The 22,325-nt window shown below is 45.7% G+C and overlaps 1 long non-coding RNA gene across 1 annotated transcript in view; it reads right to left on the bottom strand.

Annotated features, from left to right (window-relative positions):
• The window catches only part of LOC149441390 (uncharacterized), a 136,538-nt gene that overhangs the window by 98,521 nt on the left and 15,692 nt on the right, over positions 1-22,325 (bottom strand). The window contains exons 2-3 of the long non-coding RNA XR_016307389.1: positions 21,866-21,995; positions 20,728-20,763 (exon numbers count right to left, since the gene is read on the bottom strand). This is a non-coding gene — a long non-coding RNA (uncharacterized LOC149441390). The remainder of the gene's footprint in view (positions 1-20,727; positions 20,764-21,865; positions 21,996-22,325) is intronic.

The following is a 22,325-nucleotide window of genomic DNA, read 5'->3' as shown; positions in this document are numbered from 1 at the left end:
ATAATAATACTGTTTAAATATTATATCTTTATAGCTATTTCCAGGTACTTTGTCATACATCGCCATTAGGATGCCGAGACTTGCACGTTGCAGATCCCAGGGAAGGCTTTCATGTCAGGAAGGTCGAGAGTCTCCAGTAGCCCATTGGACAAGGTCCAGACTGCTACTTCGGCAGAGACAGGAGGATGCTGCCATCAACAGGGCTGCTAATCACCATACAGCACCAACAACACCAGCAATGGAGCAGCACGGCGAGGAGCAGGCAATGTGTCCCATATGTCTTGCAGGATATGAAGACAGCCAGCACACTACACTTTTGACCTGCGCTCACCAATTTCACACCAGCTGCATTCAACGATGGCTTCAGGAAAGTACGACCTCTCCCATTTGCCGAGCTGCTATTCCTCAACAGCGATGGAGACTCACAGCGGAGAACATAAAGAACAGCAGGTTTAGCATTGAGAATGAAAATGCTGCTCTGTATCTGGTTTTAATCCGTATCTAACATATATTTTCTTTTAATACAGGATGCCTCTAGATTGTGTTGTCATAATTGATTATTAAAAAAATAAATAAATGTATAAATGTGTAGTATATTAGATCTTTTCTTTTACAGGATGCTTGCAGTGGTAGGCAATGGGTAAGTCTGGGCACACAGCAGAAGGGCAGACTGGTAGGAAATTAAAAAGTCCGGGCACACAGCAGAACACAGACTGGTAGGCAATGAGTAAGTCCGGGCACACAGAAGAAGACAGACTGGTAGGTAATGAGTAAGCCCGGGCTCACAACCCACCTTGGTAGACAAGCAAGCTAACATTATAATAATACTGTTTAAATATTATTATTAATATTTTATCTTTATAGCTATTTCCAGGTACTTTGTCATAAATCGTCATTAGGATGCTGAGACCTTCACGTCGCAGATCCCAGGGAAGGCTTTCATGTCAGGAAGGCCGAGAGTCTCCAGTAGCCCACTGGACAAGGTCCAGACTGCTACTTCGGCAGAGACAGGGGGACGCTGCCATCAACAGGGTTGCTCATCACCATCTAGCACCACCAGCCATGGAGCAGTGCGGCGAGGAGCAGGCAATGTGTCCTATTTGTCTTGCAGGATATGAAGATAGCCAGCACACTACACTTTTGACCTGTGCTCACCAATTTCACACCAGCTGCATTCAACGATGGCTTCAGGAAAATGGGACCTGTCCCATTTGCCGAGCTGTTATTCCTCAACAGCACCGGAGACTCATAGCGGAGGACAAAAAACAGCAGGTTTGCCATTGAGAATAAAAATGCTGCTCTGTATCTGGTTTTAATCCGTATCTAACATATATTTTCTTTTAATACAGGATGACTCTAGTTTGTGTTGTCATAATTGATTATTAAAAAAAAATACATAAATGTGTAGTATAATAGATCTTTTCTTTTCATACATGATGCTTGCAGTGGTAGGCAATGGGTAAGTCTGGGCACAAAGCAGAAGACAGACTGGTAGGCAATGAGTACGTCTGGGCACACAGCAGAAGGCAGAATGATAGGCCATGGGTAAGATCGGGCAAAAAGCAGAAGGGCAGACCGATAGGCAATTAAAAAGTCCGGGCACACAGCAGGAGACAGACTGGTAGGCAATGAGTAAGTCCGGGCACACATCAGAAGACAGAATGGTAGGCAATGGGTAAGTCTGGGTACAAAGCAGAAGGGCAGACTGGTAGACAATTAAAAAGTCCGGCCACACAGCAGAAGAGCAGACCGGTAGGCAATGAGTAAGTCTCGGCACACAGCAGAAGGGCAGACTGGTATGCAATTAAAAAGTCTGGGCACACAGCAGAAGGCAGAATGATAGGCCATGGGTAAGATCGGGCAAACAGCAGAAGAGCAGACCGGTAGGCAATGAGTAAGTTTCGTCACACAGCAGAAGGGCAGACTGGTAGGAAATTAAAAGTCCGAGCACACAGCAGGAGACAGACTGGTAGGATAAGGATAAGTCTGGACACACAGCAGAAGGGCAGACTGGTGGGCAATGAGTAAGCCTGAGCACACAGCATACCAGCAAGCTGTCATTATAATAATATTGTTTAAATATTATTAATATTTTACCTTTATAGCTATTTCCAAGTACTTTATCATCCATCGCCATTAGGATGCCGAGACCTGCACGTCGCAGATCCCAGGAAAGGCTTTCATGTCAGGAAGGCCGAGAGTCTCCAGTAGCCCATTGGACAAGATCCAGACTGCTACTTCGGCAGAGACAGGAGGATGCTGCCATCAACAGGGCTGCTAATCACCATCCAGCACCACCAGGCATGGAGCAGCGTGGCGAGGAGCAGTGCGGCAAAGAGCAGGTAATGTGTCCTATTTTTCTTGCAGGATATGAAGACAGCCAGCAAGCTACACTTTTGACCTGCGCTCACCAATTTCACACCAGCTGCATTCAACAATGGCTTCAGGAAAGTGCGACTTGTCCCATTTGCCGAGCTGCTATTCCTCAACAGCGCCGGAGACTCATAGCGGAGGACATAAAGAACAGCAGGTTTGCCATTGAGAATGAAAATGCTGCTCTGTATCTGGTTTTAATCCGTATCGAACATATATTTTCTTTTAATACAGGATGCCTCTCATTTGTGTTGTCATAATTGATTAAAAAAAATAAATAAATGTATAAAATGTGTAGTATAACAGATCTTTTCTTTTCATACAGGATGCTTGCGGTGGTAGACAATGGGTAAATCTGGGCACACAGCAGAAGGGCAGACTGGTAGGCAATTAAAAAGTCCGGGCACAAAGCAGAAGACAGGCTGGTAGGCAATGAGTAAGTCCGGGCACACAGCAGAAGACAGACTGGTAGGCAATGAGTAAGTCCGGGCACACAGCAGAAGGCAGAATGATAGGCAATGGGCAAGTCTGGGCACACAGCAGAAGGGCAGACTGGTAGGCAATTAAAAAGTCCGGGCACAAAGCAGAAGACAGGCTGGTAGGCAATGAGTAAGTCCGGGCACACAGCAGAAGACAGACTGATAGGCAAGGAGTAAGTCCAGGAACACATTTTATCTTTATAGCTATTTCCAGGTACTTTGTCATACATCGCCATTAGGATGCCGAGACCTGCACGTCGCAGATTCCAGGGAAGGCTTTCATGTCAGGAAGGCCGAGAGTCTCCGGTAGCCCATTGGCCAAGATCCAGACTGCTACTTCGGCAGAGACAGGAGGACGCTGCCATCAACAGGGTTGCTCATCACTTCCAGCATCAACACCACCAGCCATGGAGCAGTACGGCGAGGAGCAAGCAATGTTTTTTATTTGTCTTGCAGGATATGAAGACAGCCAATACACTACAATTTTGACCTGCGCTCACCAATTTCACACCAGATGCATTCAACAATAGCTTCATGAAAGTGGGACCTGTCCCATTTGCCGAGCTGCTATTCCTCAACAGCGCCGCAGACTCATAGCGGAGGACATAAACAACAGCAGGTTTGCCATTGAGAATGAAAATGCTGCTCTGTATCTGGTTTTAATCCGTATCTAAGAAATATTTTCTTTTAATGCAGGATGCCTTTAGTTTGTGTTGTTATAATTGATTATTAAAAAAAATAAATAAATGTATAAAATGTGTGGTATAACAGATCTTTTCTTTTCATACTGGATGCTTGCCGTGGTGTGTAGTAGTTAAAGTAGTTAATGATTTGAAAAACAAAAAAAAAACAAAACCATACATAAATAAATGTATATATTTATGGCATAACAACTCCTTTCTTTTTATACAGGATGCTTGTAGTGGTTTTGTAGCAGTTCTAGTGGTTTATGCACTGAAAAAAAAAATGTATAAATGTACACATGTATAACATATCTTTCCTATTTATACAGGATGCTTTTTGTAGTAGCTGATATTTTGAAAACAGAAACAAAAAGCACCCCCTACATGGCCATTCTTTCTAGGTCATGTTTCAGCTCTTCTAGGAGGATGGTGACCATGCTTGCTAACTAATACACACAGCTACAGGGGTTGCCTATTCCACCATTCAGGGGTGTTGACATTTTTGAAAAAAATAAATAAATAAAACTTGCTCAGGGAGAAAATCAGTGTCCCAATCTACTTGTCCCTCATAACAATTTACCTGGCCAGAATAAAAAAAAATGTCTTAACCAAAACCGTATTTAAATCAGAGGTGATTTTAGAAATGTCTGGGTCTTTTAAAATCAAAAGGGGCTTTATGGCAACTTAAACATGTAATTTTTTTAACACTGCACTGTTTATCTCCTCCTCCCTTTCAGTGTAATGAGCACTCATTGGGTGCTCCTCAGGAAAGGGGAGTGCCGGGCTTATCCTTTATCCCTTTCACTGCCAGAGCCGTTTTTGCGTTTTTTGTACAAGCTTGGTTTGCTGCTAGAATTATTGCTCTCATTATTATTATACATGATTTATATAGCGCCAACAGTTTGCTCAGCGCTTTACAATATAACGGGAGACAACACATTAACAATACAGTTCAGTATATAGGAGGGATTTGAGGGCTTGCTCCTTGAAGTTTACAATCTAGGAGGGAGGGGCTAGTGGTACAAAAGGTAGTAACTGTGGGGGATGGACTGGTTGGAAGAGTAGAAGATTCCAGTATTAGTTGATAGATAGGTTTTCAGAGATTGTCTAAAAGTGAGCAGAGTAGGCGATAGTCTGATAAATTGGGGTAGAGAGTTCCAGAGGACGGGGGAAGCTCTGGAGAAGTCCTGGAGACGAGCATGGGAGGAGGAGAAAAGGGAGCTAGAAAGCAGGAGGTCTTGCGATGAGCAGAGAGTACAGCTTGGGTGATATTTAGAGACAAGATTGGTGATGCAATTCGGGGCAGAGTTATAAATGGCTTTATACATTAATTTATTTATTTCAGGTACTTATATAGCACTGTCAATTTATGCAGCGCTTTACACATATATATTGAACATTCACATCAGTCCCCAACCCTCAAGGGGTGTACAATCTAAGGTCCCCAACTTACATTCATACATACTAGGGCCAAGGAAGGAAACCGGAGCACCCGGAGGAAACCCACGTAAGCACAGGGAGAACATGCAAACTCCATGCAGGAGGCACCATGGTCGGGAATCGAACCCATTTTACTGCAAGGCAGACGTGCTAACCACTAAGCCATTGTGCCGCCTAGTTATTATTGTTAAAGTTTTGAATTTTATCAGTTAGGCAATGAGAAGCCAGTCGAGGGATTGGCAGAGAGCAGTGGCAGATACAGAACGGTTAGTAAGGTGGATAAGTCTGACAGCAGCATTCATGATAGATGGAAGAGGGGATAGCCTGCGATTCGGTAGGCCAATGAGGAGGGAGTTACAATAGTCAAGTTGAGATATAACAAGGGAGTGAATAAGTTGCTTAGTGGTTTACGAGGTTAGGAACAGGCGTATCTTAGGGATGTTGCGGAGGTGAAGTCTACAAGATTTGGACAGTGATTGGATTTGGGGGTGAAAGGAAAGATGGGAGTCTAGGATTACACCTAGTACCCTGGCATGAGGGGAGGGACTGATGATTGTGTTATTGATCTTGATGGAGAAGTCAGGGGAAGGGGCATGGGCTGGGGGGAATACTAAAAGCTCAGTTTTGGAAAGATTGAGTTTGAGGAAGTGCTGTGACATCCATGCCGATATATCGCTTACTAGGTTAGTAATGCGAGAGAAGACTGAAGGGGTGAGGTGAGGAATAGAAAGATAAATTTGTGTATCATCAGCATAGAGATGGTACTTAGAGCCATGGGAGTTTATCAAGTGACCAAGGGAGGAGGTGTAGATGGAGAAGAGAAGGGGTTCAATGACAGAACCTTGAGGGACCCCTACAGAAAGAGGGAGTGAAGAGGAGGAGGCAGCATTATAGGTAACGCTGAAGGAGCGCTGCGATACGTAAGAGGAGAACCAGGAGAGAGCAGAGTCTCTGAGGCCAAGAGAGTTTAGTTTTTTGAGGAGGAGGGGATGGTCAACCGTATCAAAAGTCGCAGAGAGGTCAAGTAGTAGTAGTAAGAGTACGGAGTAGTGGCCATTGGTTTTAGCTGTTAGTAGATCATTAGTGAGTTTTTGATGGGTCTTAAGTTGTTCATGTTGGTGGGGTCCAAGGAGGGATTTTTAAGTATGGGAGTGATGTGGCAATGCTTTAGAGGGGAGTGGAAGGCACCAGTAGAGAGGGAAAGATTGAAGATGTGAGTGAGGGAGTGTAGGATGGAAGAAGAGGGTGACCGTAGTAGTTGTGAGGGGACAGGATTCAGGGGGCAGGTAGTGAGACGGGCTTCTGAGAAAACCTTAGTGACCTCTTCGGTAGTAGCAAGGTCAAAAGAGGAAAGTGTTGAGGGAGGTATACTATAAGGTATGCTAAGTGGGATGGATGTCTGTGCAGTGGTGATGCCCCTATGAAATGCATCAATCTTGTTTTTTAAATGATTTGCAATCTCGTGAGCAGTGAGTGAGGTACTGGGTGGAGGTGGAGAAAGTAGCGAGTTAAAATTAGAGAAGAGACAACGAGGACTGGATGACAAGGTATTAATAAAAGTGACAAAGTAGGCTTGTTTGGCAGCATGAAGGGAGGAAATATATGTTAAGAAAGCAGATTTATATAGGGTGAATGCTTGCTGGGATTTGGTTTTACGCCACAATCGCTCCAGTGCATGACTATGTCGTTTAAGATTTCTGGTGTTGTCAGTCGGCCAAGGTTGTAACGGTCGGGGCTTCGTGTTGTTAGAGGAGCAAGTGAGTCTAATGTGGATGAAAGCGAACTGTTGTAGACAGCAGTGGCCAGGTCAGGGCAGGACAGGGGAGAGATTCTGTCATAGAGTTGGTCAGTTGCAGAGTGGAAAGGAGCAGGGTTCAAGTTGTGAAGGTTTCAGTGGGTAATTGTTTGCCGCTTGGAGGGACAGGTGTTTGAAGACGAGGACACTGTGAAGGTGATGAGATTGTGATCAGAGAGAGGGGTGTTTGTGAGGTTGTAGGGAGTGCAAAGATGGGAGAAAACAAGGTCTAATGTATTCCCATCAGAGTAAGTGGAGGACTGTATACATTGTGCTAATGCAAAAGATAAGGTTAGGTTGAAGAGTTGGGATGTAGCCGGGTTGTTGACATTAATAGGTATGTTAAAATCTCTGAGAATAATAGTGGGTAGTTCAGAGGAGAGAAAGTAGGGTAGCCAGGAGGAGAAATCATCAAGAAAGCGGGACACCGGTCCAGGAGACCGATAGATCACTGCAATCCTCAGAGAAATGGGAAAACAGCCGGATGCAGTGAGTCTCGAAAGAAGAGAAGGATGGAGAGGGAAGGTTAGGGAGGACTTGAAAACTGCTCAGTGGGGATAGAAGCAAATCTACTCCACCACCTTTCCGACCACTGGGTCTGGGTGAGTGGGTCAATAGGGATATTTCCCATGTTACATTGCTGGTCTGGGAAGAGATGCCTTCTTACTTGGTCTACCTAGGAGTAAGCGAATAGTAGGTGCTGCTGCAGACCTTGGGTAGTTCCAGCCATCCCTGTCAGAGTCTAACACCAGTGTGGAACCTGCCACAGAGTGAGGATCTCTTTAATTTCACCCTAGGCTCTGCATTATGTCACATGACACAGGGAAAGCTTGGGAGGTCCTTACTTACCTCACTACTCACTTATGCACCAACTAGTTTTCAGCTGTGACAGAGATGTGGCTGGAGTGAGGAAATATATATGGTATAGACTTCCTGGCAATGCAAACTGTAGCTCTGTAGAGATCTCTGATGATGGTTCTTCCAAATCAGTGAACCGTCAATGTAGTGGGTGGGTCGGGCAATCAGGTATGGGCACCACAGCAGCCTCCAGGTTTGTCTCAAGACAGTTTTAATTAAAAACTAAAAGGAAATATAAAATGGTTTGCTCAAAAGGTCCCATTGGTGTTGTTACCTGCAACCTTGATGGTTTTCCCATCGGTTTTTAAGCACATCTGCTGTGAACGAGGTAATAAAGCAGTGCTTCACCTATAACAAGAAGTTCTGCTTTAAGGACTCATCTCCTGCTACCTGTTAGGAACTGGAACCATTGGGAAAAGAGTACCCAATTTTGACAGGTACCCACTTCCATTTCCACCGCCTAGGCGATCAGAAGTGAAAGTTGTCCTCCAGCACCCCGTATTCTTCCGAGACACGCGACAGGTCCTAGAAGACTACGGGACCATTCACAATCACACATACGCAGTGGACACCTGGCTGAGGAGCCAAAGCTATCGCAGCTGGGTGCCCACACTTAAGATGTCGGGGACAGAAGATGGCAGGTGAACCTGGCTGGTGTGAAAAAAAGAGAAAAAGGAGAGAAGCGCCTCTAAGTGCAATAAGTCTTTTAATTCAAGTCTAAATGTAGAAACACTCACATGTGTGAAGTAATCATAAGCATAAAAACCGTGGTTAACAATAGTTAACGGTGGGGTGGTAACCCGGGTGAAGAGCCGTCATCTCTCTGCGATGTGGGGAGGTCAGCTCTCGGCTGGAACAGCGTGGTGGCTGGAGGGGGAACAGTGGTGAGGCCAGCCTTCATGCACGTCCTCCCTCAAAGCCGGATGGAACGCACGCTGGAACGTAGCGGCGGCGTGGCCGTGATGACGTCAGATCCCAGGGTGCACTGCGACGCGTTTCGGAGCATGCACTGGCCGTGGAAGGCGGAAGTGCACTCCTTTTTCAAGAGCCTTTTTCGGCTCTTCACCCGGGTTACCACCCCACCGTTAACTATTGTTAACCACGGTTTTTATGCTTATGATTACTTCACACATGTGAGTGTTTCTACATTTAGACTTGAATTAAAAGACTTATTGCACTTAGAGGCGCTTCTCTCCTTTTTCTCATCTACAGAAGTTGCTACAGCTTATTTGGAAGCCTTGCCCTCAGTGCCACACGGAATCCTACGCTCTTCATACAGTAGCCACTAATACCACCATCACCCATACTACCATTTCCCAGGACTTTGCAGTGTTTGCGCTGTTACAACCCTTCCTCATTTTTTCTGAACCTGGCTGGTGTGAATACACCACCGCTAGATCATAGGACAGGTGATTGGCTGTTTTTAAAAAGTCAGCAGCTACAGTTTATTTAATTATTTTCAAGTGTGAATGGAGCTCAACTTTAATCCATTATTTCTGAAACTCTTCCTAGGCCATATAGAAATCAGGCTACTAAGCAAAAGATTTGCAGGTTATTGAAAAGAAATAATCACCAAGAGGATTGCCCATAGTGTAAATGGTCCAGTCTAACAGAAATACAGGCAGGGAATAGACCTGTTTAGCTGGTATTGTATTGCCTTGTATAGGCTCTTAGGGTATTCATTATAGCAAACAATGCCTGTTTCATACCATGATACAGAAAAAGACACATACCACAAGTCTCCAGTAGATCCACCAGGGTATTTTGTACATTAGCTTGTAATGAATACAATTTTGCCTATTTGATTGGCAGGTTTAGGGACTTAAAGCCAGACACACAGACGATTTTTACCAAAGTGATGGTCGCCTAATACCCTGCCATTAATCACTAGTGATCACTACTCATACAGTTGCGTGTAATAACGTTCGATTGCATTTACCTGGAGCAATGTGCTAATGAATTAGTAATAATGATTAAAGATTAATAGCTACTACATGCTACACGCCATTGTCCCCTATGTGTCACAGTGGCTAAGGATTAATCCTAGGGCAATCAGGACAATGAACACTATACCAAAAATTGCCTGCGTGCACCCAACCTAACTCATATTACACTGACCATTTGTGTACATATGCCAAGCGGTTGCAATCTAACAAGATACAGAGCAAAATAATTTACAATAAGGTCTGTGGGAATCAGGCGCGGACTGACAGCTCATGGGGCCCCCAGGCAATAGGGGATCATGGGGCCCCTGTATCCTTGCCCAAACTCAAAAAAGCCTATGAAAAAGGTACCAGGGGCATCTCATGGGGCCCCCTACTGACCCCGGGCCCTCGGGCACTGCCCGAATTTCCAAATGGTCAGTCCGCCCCTGGTGGGAATACATTTTCACTGCATACAATATTTTGCAAATATCATACAGTATGTTCCATTTAAAATAAAATGTTGCATTGCATTAAAAAGGTTTCTCATGTAAAAATTATTTGATGGTAACGATTTGATCAATTAAGGTGGTGGGAATCTGCTTTCTAACTTGTGCCTACAGGTAAGCTTACAATAAGGCGTGATATTACCTGTAGGTACAATCAATAAATGTGCACCATTTAGGAGATACTGACATTGACAATAGCCGATGTCATAATATGCACATGTGTGGTTACTGTCTGCATTCAGGACACGCAGAGTGTTCAAATGACTGGAGCTCGTGAACCTGGAAGGAAGACAGAGTGAAGATGAGAGCCTAGCAGCAGTGATGGTGCATTGCTGGAGGGCTTCATTTGAAAGGCAAGTATGTCATAATGTGCTAATATGCGGTGGATACTAGCACATTATGACAAACCTGCAGGGGGGGCAGGTTTTTTCTGGCAAATTTACTACCGCTTTAATTTGTTAATAGATCAGTAAGGATGAAGATGACAGCCCCAAGGCCTTACATACAGTCAGCAATGGCAGGTCCCATTCTTACAGGTCCCGTTTAAAGCATATCTGAGCCTCAAAACCAAAATGAAATATATTGTACTTTACCGTTTCCTAGATGTCATGGCTGCATTACTTTTCTTTTTTCAAGCTATTCTCCCTTTATTTTCACTTCTTGTCCTAGGATAACAACAGTCACTCACTCTTTTGTAGCAGGACAACATAAACAAGAAAGGACTAGGAAACCCTGCCTGTTTCCTATTAGCCATAACATAGATGGATTTGGATCTGATGTTCTTAGAGAGCAATATTATTATTACTATTATTATTATTATACAGTATTTATAAAGCGCCAATAGTTCGCTCAGCGCTGTACATTACAAAGGGGGACAGAACATGTGACAGAACAATACCAATACAATGCAAAACATGAGGGGATCGAGGGCCCTGCTCTTTCGAGTTTACAATCTAGGAGGGAGGGGATGGTGGCACAGGAGGAGATAGCTGTGGGGGATGGAGGGGTAGGAAGAGTGGAGGAGGTCGGCAAGTTAGCAGGGGGTGGGGTAAGCTTCCCTGAAGAGATGGGTTTTCAGGGTGCGCCTAAAGGAGAGGAGAGTAGGTGATAATCTGATGGGTTGGGGCAGGGAGTTCCAGAGGATGGGTGACACCCTGGAGAAGTCCTGGAAGCAGGCATGGGAGGAGGAGACCAGGGAACTAGAGAGAAGGAGGTCTTGTGAGGAGCGGAGAGTGCGTGCTGGGCGGTACTTGGATATTAGGTCAGTGATGTAGTTCGGGGCAGTATGGTGGACGGCTTTGTACGTCAGTGTTAGGATTTTGAATTTGATCCATTGCGCAATCGGAAGCCAGTGGAGGGATTGGCAGAGGAGGGTGGCGGAGACAGAGCGGTTGGAAAGGTGAATGAGTCTGGCAGCCGTATTCAGGATCGACTGAAGCGGGGATAGCCAGCGGCAAGGCAGGCCAGTAAGGAGGGAGTTGCAGTAATCGAATCGTGATATGATGAGGGAGTGGATGAGCTGTTTAGTGGTTTCTGGGGTTAGGAACGTGCATATTTTGGCGATGTTGCGGAGGTGGAGTCTGCACGAGTTTGTTAAAGATTGGACTTGGGGTTGAAAGGATAGGTTGGAGTCCAGAATTACACCAAGTACTCTGGCCTGCAGGGCGAGTTTGATGGTAGCGTTGTTGGATGTGACGGAGAAGTCTATGGGGGGTGGTGTCCGGGCTGGGGGAAAGACAAGAAACTCGGTTTTGGAGAGGTTCAATTTAAGGAAGTGGAGTGACATCCAGTCTGATATGTCGCTCAGTAGGTGTGTGATTCGGGCTGAGACCAAGGGGGTGAGGTGGGGGGTTGAGAGATAGATTTGTGTGTCGTCGGCATAGAGGTGGTAGTTGAAGCCGTGAGAGTGTATGAGTTGGCCAAGGGAGGAGGTATAGATGGAGAAGAGAAGGGGCCCGAGGACAGAGCCTTGAGGGACCCCAACAGAGAGGGGGAGTGAGGGGGAGGTGGTAGCATTATAGGTAACGCTGAAGGAGCGTTGTGACAGGTAGGATGAGAGCCAGGAGAGAGCAGAATCTCTGAGGCCGAGGGAGTGTAGTTTTTTGAGGAGGAGGGGGTGGTCGACTGTGTCGAAGGCCGCAGAGAGGTCAAGGAGTAGGAGCACTGAATAGTGGCCATTAGCTTTGGCGGTTAGCAGGTCGTTGGAGAGTTTGAGTAAGGAAGTTTCGGTGGAGTGTAGGGGACAGAAGCCGGACTGTAGGGGATCGAGGAGGTTGTTGTCGTTGAGGTGAGAGCATAGGCAGGTATAGACTAGGCGCTCGAGGAGTTTAGATGTAAATGGGAGCAGGGAGATGGGTCTGAGGTTGTTCGGGTCATTGGGGTCCAGGGAGGGCTTTTTAAGTATGGGGGTGATGTGTGCATGTTTCAGAGGGGAGGGGAAAGTGCCGGAGGAGAGGGAGAGATTGAAGATGTGGGTGAGGGAGCGTAGGATGGAGGGGGAAGGAGGTCGTAGGAGTTGAGGGGATAGGGTCGAGGGGGCAGGTGGTGAGGCGGGCATCAGAGAGGATCTTGGAGACTTCCTCGATGGTAGTAAGGTCAAAGGTGCGGAGTGTTGGGGGAGCTTCAGTATGATGAATATATGGTGGGGTGGGAGAGGAGGTCAGAGCAGTGGTGGGGCAGTAGGAGAGGGGTGATGAGGGGGTAGCTGAGTGAGGGTGAAGGGGGTTGGAGAGAGTTTGAGCTGATAACAGTCAGTACAGGTAGAGGACATAGGAAGTTATCAGATCACAAGGTTTCCACCAAGATCAATAGGTATTTGTAACTCATCAGATATAACAAAACACTTTACAGTATTTAACTTCATTAATCAGACAATGGAGGTTTCTGTGCTTAGGAAGCATCAGAACAGTCGAACTTAAAGATCCATCAGGGTACAACCATCAAGGTCTTTCTGATCACAGAGCAAAGTGAGAAACTTGACTAGAGATAAGCCAGCCATAAACAAATCACAATTCAGCTGGTTCTAAACAACCAGATGAATTTCAATCCACCTATGAAAAGGCTGGTTGTACTGAAGTCAATCTACTGATCGACTTCAGTACAACCAACCTGTCGGGTTTTCTTCGTATGATCACTGTTGCTGGCTATAGCAAGCAGCAGTAATCATTGTATTCTGATGGCAGAGAAACCTCCTGCTGTCAGAATACAATAGTGCAGCGGGAGGGATTCCCCCATTAACACTGACTGTGTTGATAGGAAATCGAGCACTTTTCTTTCCTTCAACCCAAGGGAAAAAAAACTTGCATGATGTACGGCCAGATTTACACATAGATGTTAGATTAGATTTAGTAACAACATATGAATGTAAGTTGGCTATAGATGACCATCCTTTTTAACAATTTCTGTTCCATAAGGACTTCCTTATGGAACAGAAATTGCAAATATGGTTGGAAATTATTGGAGGAACTAAGTACTCCACCACACGGGACTGAACATCAGAATTCCATTGACTGTGAAGTCAAAACTAGGCAAAAAAGAATGCTTTAAACTGGCTGTAAATCTATACATATACCAAGTGAAGTGACCGGCCTCAAGTGATACACAAAATTCTCTTACATAATTTGCACCTGTTTATGTGCAGTCTTCTTTTCTCAACAACATCCCTTCAAAGTGCTGTATTTATAAAGTTTGTCTGAGAGTTCAGAAAAAGGAGGTGTGGGGCTGAAATTAAACTCTGTAGAGCTCAGTGAGGAGAGCACTGAAAGCTGATTGGAGAAAAGACAACACACCCCCTCCACACAACTCACAGGAACAGAGCTGAGGCTGTCAATCTGCTGGAGGTCCCTCCACTGTCACCATTTTCCTCTTGGTGTCAAGAAAACTTATCAGCATTGATTCAGGATGATAGAAGAGTAATAAAGCAGTAGACAGAAATTATATTTAGTGTGCTTAATTGAGACTAGTATGCACTATAGAGGGACATGTTTTGTTCATATATGACAGGGGTCCTCAAACTTTTTAAACAGGGGGCCAGTTCACTGTCCCTCAGACCATTAGAGGGCCGGACTATAGTTTTTTTTTAAAAAAAAACTATGAACAAATGCAGACACAGTACAGGAGATGACCAGAGACTGCGGACACAGTACAGAAGATGACCAGAGACTGCGGACACAGTATAGGAGATGACCAGAGACTGCGGACATACAATGGCGGTGGGAATACTGGGCCGGCCACTCCATAAGACGCAAAGACATTTCCCCCCAAGTGTGTCTTATGGAGCGAAATAGTGCCCCACCATTGCTGTCAGTGGGAGGAATAGTGCCCCATCATTGGTGTCAGTGGGAGGAATAGTGCCCCATCAATGGTGTCAGTGGGAGGAATAGTGCCCCATCATTGGTGTCAGTGGGAGGAATAGTGCCCCATCATTGGTGTCAGTGGGAGGAATAGTGCCCCATCATTGGTGTCAGTGGGAGGAATAGTGCCCCATCATTGGTGTCAGTGGGAGGAATAGTGCCCCATCATTGGTGTCAGTGGGAGGAATAGTGCCCCATCATTGGTGTCAGTGGGAGGAATAGTGCCCCATCATTGGTGTCAGTGGGAGGAATAGTGCCCCATCATTGGTGTCAGTGGGAGGAATAGTGCCCCATCATTGGTGTCAGTGGGAGGAATAGTGCCCCATCGTTGGTGTCAGTGGGAAGAAACGTGCCCCATCATTGGTGTCAGTGGGAAGAAACATGCCCCATCATTGGTGTCAGTGGGAAGAAACGTGCCCCATCATTGGTGTCAGTGGGAAGAAACGTGCCCCATCATTGGTGTCAGTGGGAAGAATCGTGCCCCATTACTGGTGTCAGTGGGAGGAACAGTACCCCATCATTGGTGTCAGTTCGAGGAATTGAGCCCCATCATTATTGTCAGTGGGGGGAGGAATAGTGCCCCTTCATTGGTGTCAGTGGGGGAAGGGGATAGTGTCCCAACATTGGTGTCAGTGGGAGGAATAGTGTCCCATCATTGGTGTCAGTGGGAAGAATAGTGCCCCATCATTGGTGTCAGTGGGAAGAATACTGCCCCATCTTTGGTGTCAGTGGGAAGAATACTGCCCCATCTTTGGTGTCAGTGGGAGGAATAGTACGTCATTGGTATCAGTGGGGGGAATAGTGCTCCGTCACTGGTGTCAGTGGGAGGAATAGTACCCCATCATTGGTGTCAGTAGGGGGGAATAGTGCCCCATCATTGGTGTCAGTGGGAGGAATAGTGTCCCATCATTGGTGTCAGTGGGAGGAATAGTACCCCATCATTGGTGTCAGTAGGGGGGAATAGTGCCCCATCATTGGTGTCAGTGGGAGGAATAGTGTCCCATCATTGGTGTCAGTGGGAAGAATAGTGCCCCATCTTTGGTGTTAGTGGGAGGAATAGTACGTCATTGTGTCAGTGGAGGGGAATAGTGCCCATCATTAGTGTCAGTGGGGGGGATAGTGTCCCAACATTGGTGTCAGTGGGAGGAATAGTGTTCCATCGTTGGCATCAGTGGAGGAAGGAATAGTGCCCCATCGTTGGTGTCAGTGGGGGGGAGGAATAGTGCCCCATCGTTGGTGTCAGTGGGGGGGAAGAATAGTGTCCCATCATTGAGTCAGTGGGGGGGAGGAATAGTGCCCCATCATTGGAGTCAGTGGGGGGTGGAATAGTGCCCCATCGTTGGTGTCAGTGGGGGGACGAATAGTGTCCCATCATTGTCAGTGGGAGGAATAGTGTCGCATCATTGTTGTCAGTGGGAGGAATAGTGTCCCATCATTGGTGTCAGTTGGAGGAATAATGCCCCATCATTAGTATCAGTGACACCAATGATGGGGCACTATTCCTCCCACTGACACCAATGACACGTACCTTGCTGACCCGTTCCAGCCTAGGTGCTACTGCAGTCAGCATACCTGGTTGCAGCAGCACCATCTGCACGGAACACTTACCGGTCTGCTGTCCTTCTTCACTCCGGCCTCTCTCTCATTCGATGTTCACGGGGCTGCTCGGCTCCGCCTCCTCGCAGGTGATTGGCCACCTGTGTGCCTTTCATGAGCTACAGTTCTGGCGCCCAATCACCGGTGAGGAGGCGGAGCCGAGCGGCAGGAGTGAGGGAGTGGCCGGAGTGAATGAAGGAGCAGCGCTTCCTGGACTGGATCATCGTGGGACTGGGACCGGAACCAGGTAAGGTACAGCAGCCCCCTGCCCGCCTCTGTACTTAGTTTCCCGCCCCTGCCGGTGGGCCGGATAAATGGCCTCGGCGGGCCGCATGTGGCCCGCGGGCCGTAGTTTGAGGACCCCTGATATATGATGTCTGAGGTTTACAACCATTTGAAGTTAATTTACTGAAAGACTGAATTGAAATAGAATTTTAGAATGGTCATCCCCATATGACATTGGATTTTCTTTTATCTCATTTGACAGGGACCCCTCCTTACTCTAGAATCCCTTCCACTTGGCCACTGCTGCATAAACAGTGTACCCTAAGGTCACATCACCGCACTGCGCTGAATTTATGCTTTCAAAACACCTAGTACACTATTTCTCCTTGCCCAAGGAATCTCTCCAGAATGTCCTGGAATACACAAGGGCAGCCTACCTGGTTCATCGCTGCCTCTGGATTACACCTTCTTCTTCCTTTACCCTATCCATACCCTTGACTCACTAGATTAGCTCCCCCCATCCGTGGTGTCCCATCTACCCCTTCTTCTGTCCCATCTCTCCCTCATCGCGGAGAAGTCTCCCTCCCCTCACCCTTTCTCATTGCTGCCCTACAAATTAGTGCCTATCGTTCTCCCAACATATGACTGCACCATCCCTGCTGATTCTCTTCCCAGATACCTGACACAACTCATGATGCGCTCACGTCACCTATATCTAGAATCCTTAAATTAATAACACTAAATGCGCAAGGGCTCAAAGTCCTCAAAAAGGGCTAAAAAAAAAACAAAACAAAAAAAAAAACAAAAAAAAAACAGCTCCTACTGTTGATGCGCAAACAACAGGCTGACGTAATGTTTAACCAAGAAATACATTTTCGCACTGATCACATCCCTAAGTTAACTAATCACCACTACCCCTTAGCACATTATGCAACTAATAACCCAACTAAAACCAAAGGGGTTTCCATCCTCATCCCCAAGCATGTCCCTCTAACGATTACCGAAACCTTGGCAGATGAGAACGCTTGGCATCTCTTCCTAAAAGACACCCTTTATGATAGACCAATTACCCTAGCAATACGTCATATTAAGACTTCCGATGAATGCCTCCTACTTTCCACAAATGATGTTGCTGCACAATTTGTGCAGTATTACCTCGATGACAGCTCATGGCTGACTTCCTTTCCCCAATACAGCCTGAAACCCTTGTCGCAGACTGATCTGGGAAACTTAGACTGAGCGCTCATGACAGAAGAATTGACCCTTGCCCTCAAACAACTGAAGACAGAGAAAATACCAGGCCCTGATGGCCTATCCGTGGCTTATTAAAAGAGTTTTGCAGATATTCTCACCCTAAAGCCCTAAATCTACATCACTGGCTGACCTCTTCCAAACAACATGGGTTTTTCCTATCCCTGGATGCGGAGAAAGAGTTTGACAGGGTGGCCTGGGATTACATCAGAGCAGTACTGGAAACGGATTGGCATCCAGAATCGAATGCTCAACTTCACCCTAGCTGTTAGGGAAGATTCATTCCAGTGCGCAGAACAGTTGTTCACAGCCATTTCGCGGGTGCGCATGCGCAAAAGCGTGCAAACTGGAGCTTGAACAAGTGTGCATGCACGCACAAACCCCAGGCAGCTATTTAAACTGCATCGTTGCCTGAGGTCCTTGCCACTTGGCCCATTAAGTTCTCTGAAGTACCTGAAACCTGTTCCTGTATCACATCTCTGTTACCGACTTGATCTTCCTTGACCTTGCCTGAACACTGCCTGTACTAACCCCTGGCATGTCCTTGGTTTTCTTCTCTGCCTGCTCCTTCTTATACAGCTATCTGCCAACTGTTGCCAACCCTGGCCTGATCTTGACTTTTCTGCCTGTCGTGTTGTACCTTGATCTGCTTTTCAGTTGCTAACCCAGACTGCCTGACCCTGCTCTCAGCATCTGAACCAGCCGACTTGTGTCACTTACTACAACGGTCTTCCGTCGGCACAGCCTGCTCCACAGCAAACACACAGCCTGATTATCAACAAAGCCAGCCTGCCTTTCAGCAAACACAGCCTGCCCACAGCAACACACTACCTGCTCATCCTCCAACCTCGTGCAGCTCTCCGGCATCCTGCAACAGAAAACCAGTCAGGCACTCGAGCCCACTCTGTGCTCAGGTGCTCCTATCAATACCAGGACTCCTAAGCCGGAGATGTAAGAGAAGCCTACCTCCACACGTCAGGCTCCACCACCAGGTACGTTACAAAAGCTCTCTATTCTGCTTCGACTGCACAAATTAGAGTTAACGGCCACCTGTCAGACGCCTTCTCCATATCAAAAGGTACTAGAAAAGGATGCCCATTGTCCCCACTCCTGTTTGTTCTGACATTAGAGACCCTACTAAGGCGAATCTGAGCTAATCCTAACATCAAAGGGATTACCGTTTCTGAACAAACATATAAAATAGCAGTGTTCGCAGACAACATTTTGTTTTTCCTCTCAGACCCACAACTCAACATCCCTAATCTACTAAGTGACTTTGCCCACTACAGCCCACTATCCAATCTACAGAAAACTTCTCTACGTCCTTTGTATTAAATAACTCCCTGCCATTAACTATCAAGGATGACTTCAAATCCAGTTTACCTTTTCTCTGGCAAACCCGGTCCATCACGTACTTAGGGGTCCAGCTGCCAATCGCCCACCGGACCTATATGAGTTAAACTATCTACCTCTCCTTGCAGATATCCAATGAGATCTCCAAAACTGGCATAAGGGACTTGACTCGTGGTTCGGAAGGGCAGCTATAATTAAAAATGAACTTATTGCTCCGTGTACTCTGTCTACTACAAGCAGTCCCCCTCAAACTCCCAGCAGCTTTTTTACAGCCCTCCGTAGAGCTTATGGAGACAAAAACGTCTCCGAATTAGCTTTGTTCTTCTCACAATACCCAAACTAAAATGGGAATAGGTTTACCTGACATTTATAGATAATATCTGGTGGCCACTTATCCAGGATCGTAGATTGGACCCTGCATGGGAAAAATGAAAGCCTGGGTACAACTGGAGAGTACTGATTCCAAGCTTTCCCTACACCTAATCCCATGGCTGCCTGCCCAACATGTCCCTACCAAATATAAGAATCATTCAATAGTGGGCCCACAGTGAGTTCCCTTCCGGAATGTCATCCCGCTTTCTGGCGGATAATTGGCCATACCAAAAAATATGTGCAGAACATTTCTTCCACAAGGGTGCCTTTTTATCCTACAAGGCACTTCAGGCCAAGATGCCTGATCACACATTCCCATTCTAGACATATGTACATTTATGACATTTTTTCAACTACCCCAACACCTCCTTCAATTGATCTTGTTCTCATACCCCTTTTAAAACCATCTGTTCCAGATCCTCACCACAACATCACGTGTATTCGGATATGTATTTACCTCTATTTTCCAACAATATGCTGAAGGTCAGCACAATGTGTCAGGAAAGAGAGCAGCAGCTTAACCTGGACTTAACCAATGAGAAATGGGACAGACTTCTAATCAACCTGCACAAGGGTTCAATAAATGTGACCACGCAAGAAACGGGTTACAAAATACTATCAGGTTGGTATAGAACACCCACACAGCTCCACAAATTTTATCCTACAACTTCCCCACTTTGCTGGAGATGCGGGTCTGAACCTGGTACCCGTTTACACATTTGGTGGTCATGCCTGGTACTGCAAACTTTCTGGTAAGAAATACATGATACTATTGCTAAAATAACTACCTATACATTCGATTTCACTCCAGCACAGTACTTGCTGCACCACTCCTCACTTTCAAAGCCTGCATGCCACAGGTCCTTGGCCATGCATCTGTTAAAACGCAGCTAGACACTGCATACCCCCTAAGTGGGGTTCTACCACCTTACCTACTTTATTCGAATGCTTTCATCGCATTCGACCAACGACTGACATGGAGGAGCTGATCCACATAGCTCAGGATACTCCTACAAAATTCACCTGCTTGTTGGATCCACTTCCAAGAAATGGTCAATTCCTCAACCTCATAATCCACACCCATGTACAAACATGGATTCTTCAGCACCTACTCTCATGAAATAACCCCTCCCTTCCCTTTTGTTTCCCCCTTTTAACCCCCCCCTCCCCCTCCACCCACTCAGGCTACCTCCATAGTACTTTCCCCTCCTCCCCAACCTTTAACACTTGCATTCCCTCTGAACATATGCTACCTCGTGCGGTGGTGTTGTACCCTATCCAAGGGACCCCATGAGTTTCTTCATTGTTCATTCTCATAATGGAGTACTATATGACAATTACGGTTGTTTTAACGTTACCAGCAATGTTATTCTTAATATGGCTAGTATCATTGATGGTACCTCTATAGATTATTATAATCACATACATTGCAACTTCCTGTCACAAATCCAGTTATATACCGACATAACCAAATTGATATTTCTAATATAGACACATGGAAGTTGCCCTCATTTCCTACCTGTACTTGTTCTTGTTCACCCTTTTGCTGTTTAACCTAGGTAAGACATAAAACAACATGATTCTCCTTTGAGGTCTTTAAACATTTTAATGTAAAACTTAATAAAATTCTTGGATAATTTTTTTATAATCGTCAACTGAATTTTTCTGTCACATTTGATCAAGGCAGCTTCAATTCCATATCCATGGAACTGAACAACCACATTAACAACCACAGGTTGCAGGGGAAAAAATTGCTCGATTCCCCCATCAACACAGTCAATATTGTTGGGCGAATCCTTTCCACCGTGCTATTGTGTTCTGCCACTTGTATATGTGTCCATTTTAGCTTAAGTCACTGATCTTTCTACAAATCAAGTTTTTTCCCCCCAGAGAAATGTATGGATAGATATACAGGTTTGCCTGGTTCAAAGAAAAACATTTTAAAAATTTTTTTTTTTTTCAATTAAGTTCTTTAGAGATATGGTTTGTCTCTACACTCTAACTGGCACAAATAAAAGACCTATACAAATCTAAAGAAATCAATGCAGCCACCACATCTACGAATTTGTGAACGGAAATATATTAAATGTTTGTTTTGGGGCTAAAGTAATATGGTTTGGTCAGCAGCCTGCCTGCCTAGCCTGTGACTGGACATTCAAGGAGACTAAGCATACTAATAGGGTTGTTGTTCTGCTTTCTCTTCCTACTAGCCTGTTGACTCTTGAAGATGTTTTCTGACAATGCTGTGCAAAAAAGTATCCCCTACAGGAGGCAGATATCACAAGAAAGTAAATAATTTATGTTAGCTGTGTAATTTATTTTTAATAAAGCCCCCCTACCCCAGGCCCAAGTTGCGCTTTAATACATACTGTAGCAAAATTAAATAGCATTTTCCATCTGACTAGAATCCAGCTTTACAGCGGAACTTTACCGTGGGCCAATGGTAGCCTGGGGTTCTGTGTGCTCCCAGCACACTGACGTAGCTGGGAGCACACCTGATCATGTGGCAGATCAGGCTCCTGATCATGAGACTGTTGTGAGAGCCAGTCTCAGCAGTCACATGATAGAGAAGCTGCTCCGATTCCTGGCATTGAAGCCCATTTAAAATTCCACCAGGAAGAGGTAAAGAGGTTCTCTCTGCAATAAAAGAGTCTTACCTTCCTGCTTGCCAGCTGCACAGGAGTTATGTCATCCCGCTGAACCAATCCAGATGGCTGAAGATGTTGAATTCTGAAGAACATGGGGTGAAGATGTTGGTGCTGGGGGAGGTTATTTGATGTTCCATCACTGACGGGAAGAAGAATAAAGCACACTTTAAGGGAACTTCACACAGTTGTTGAAAATGTCAGTTGAAAATGCAGCATATGCCACAGTCCTTGTGTCCAAAGGCCTCATGCACGCAGACATACGAGGGAAAGCATGATGTAAATATGGTCATATTTCTGCACTCGAGAAGAACAAGTGCTGCATACAACTGCCCATAGACATGAATGGCAGTGCACAGGTATATGCCAGTACTTGTGTAAACCAATGTATAGCATACAGAATAATTCCCGAAAGCAGACTTTTTGAATTCAAGGAATACATGCATACGCTATACATGGGTGTAGGCCATTG

Source organism: Staurois parvus, unplaced genomic scaffold (genome assembly GCF_062004578.1).
Source record: "Staurois parvus isolate SC_StPar_1 unplaced genomic scaffold, SC_StPar_1.0 ptg000991l, whole genome shotgun sequence".
Lineage (NCBI taxonomy): Eukaryota > Metazoa > Chordata > Amphibia > Anura > Ranidae > Staurois > Staurois parvus.
This window is presented reverse-complemented; position numbering and strand designations above follow the sequence as displayed.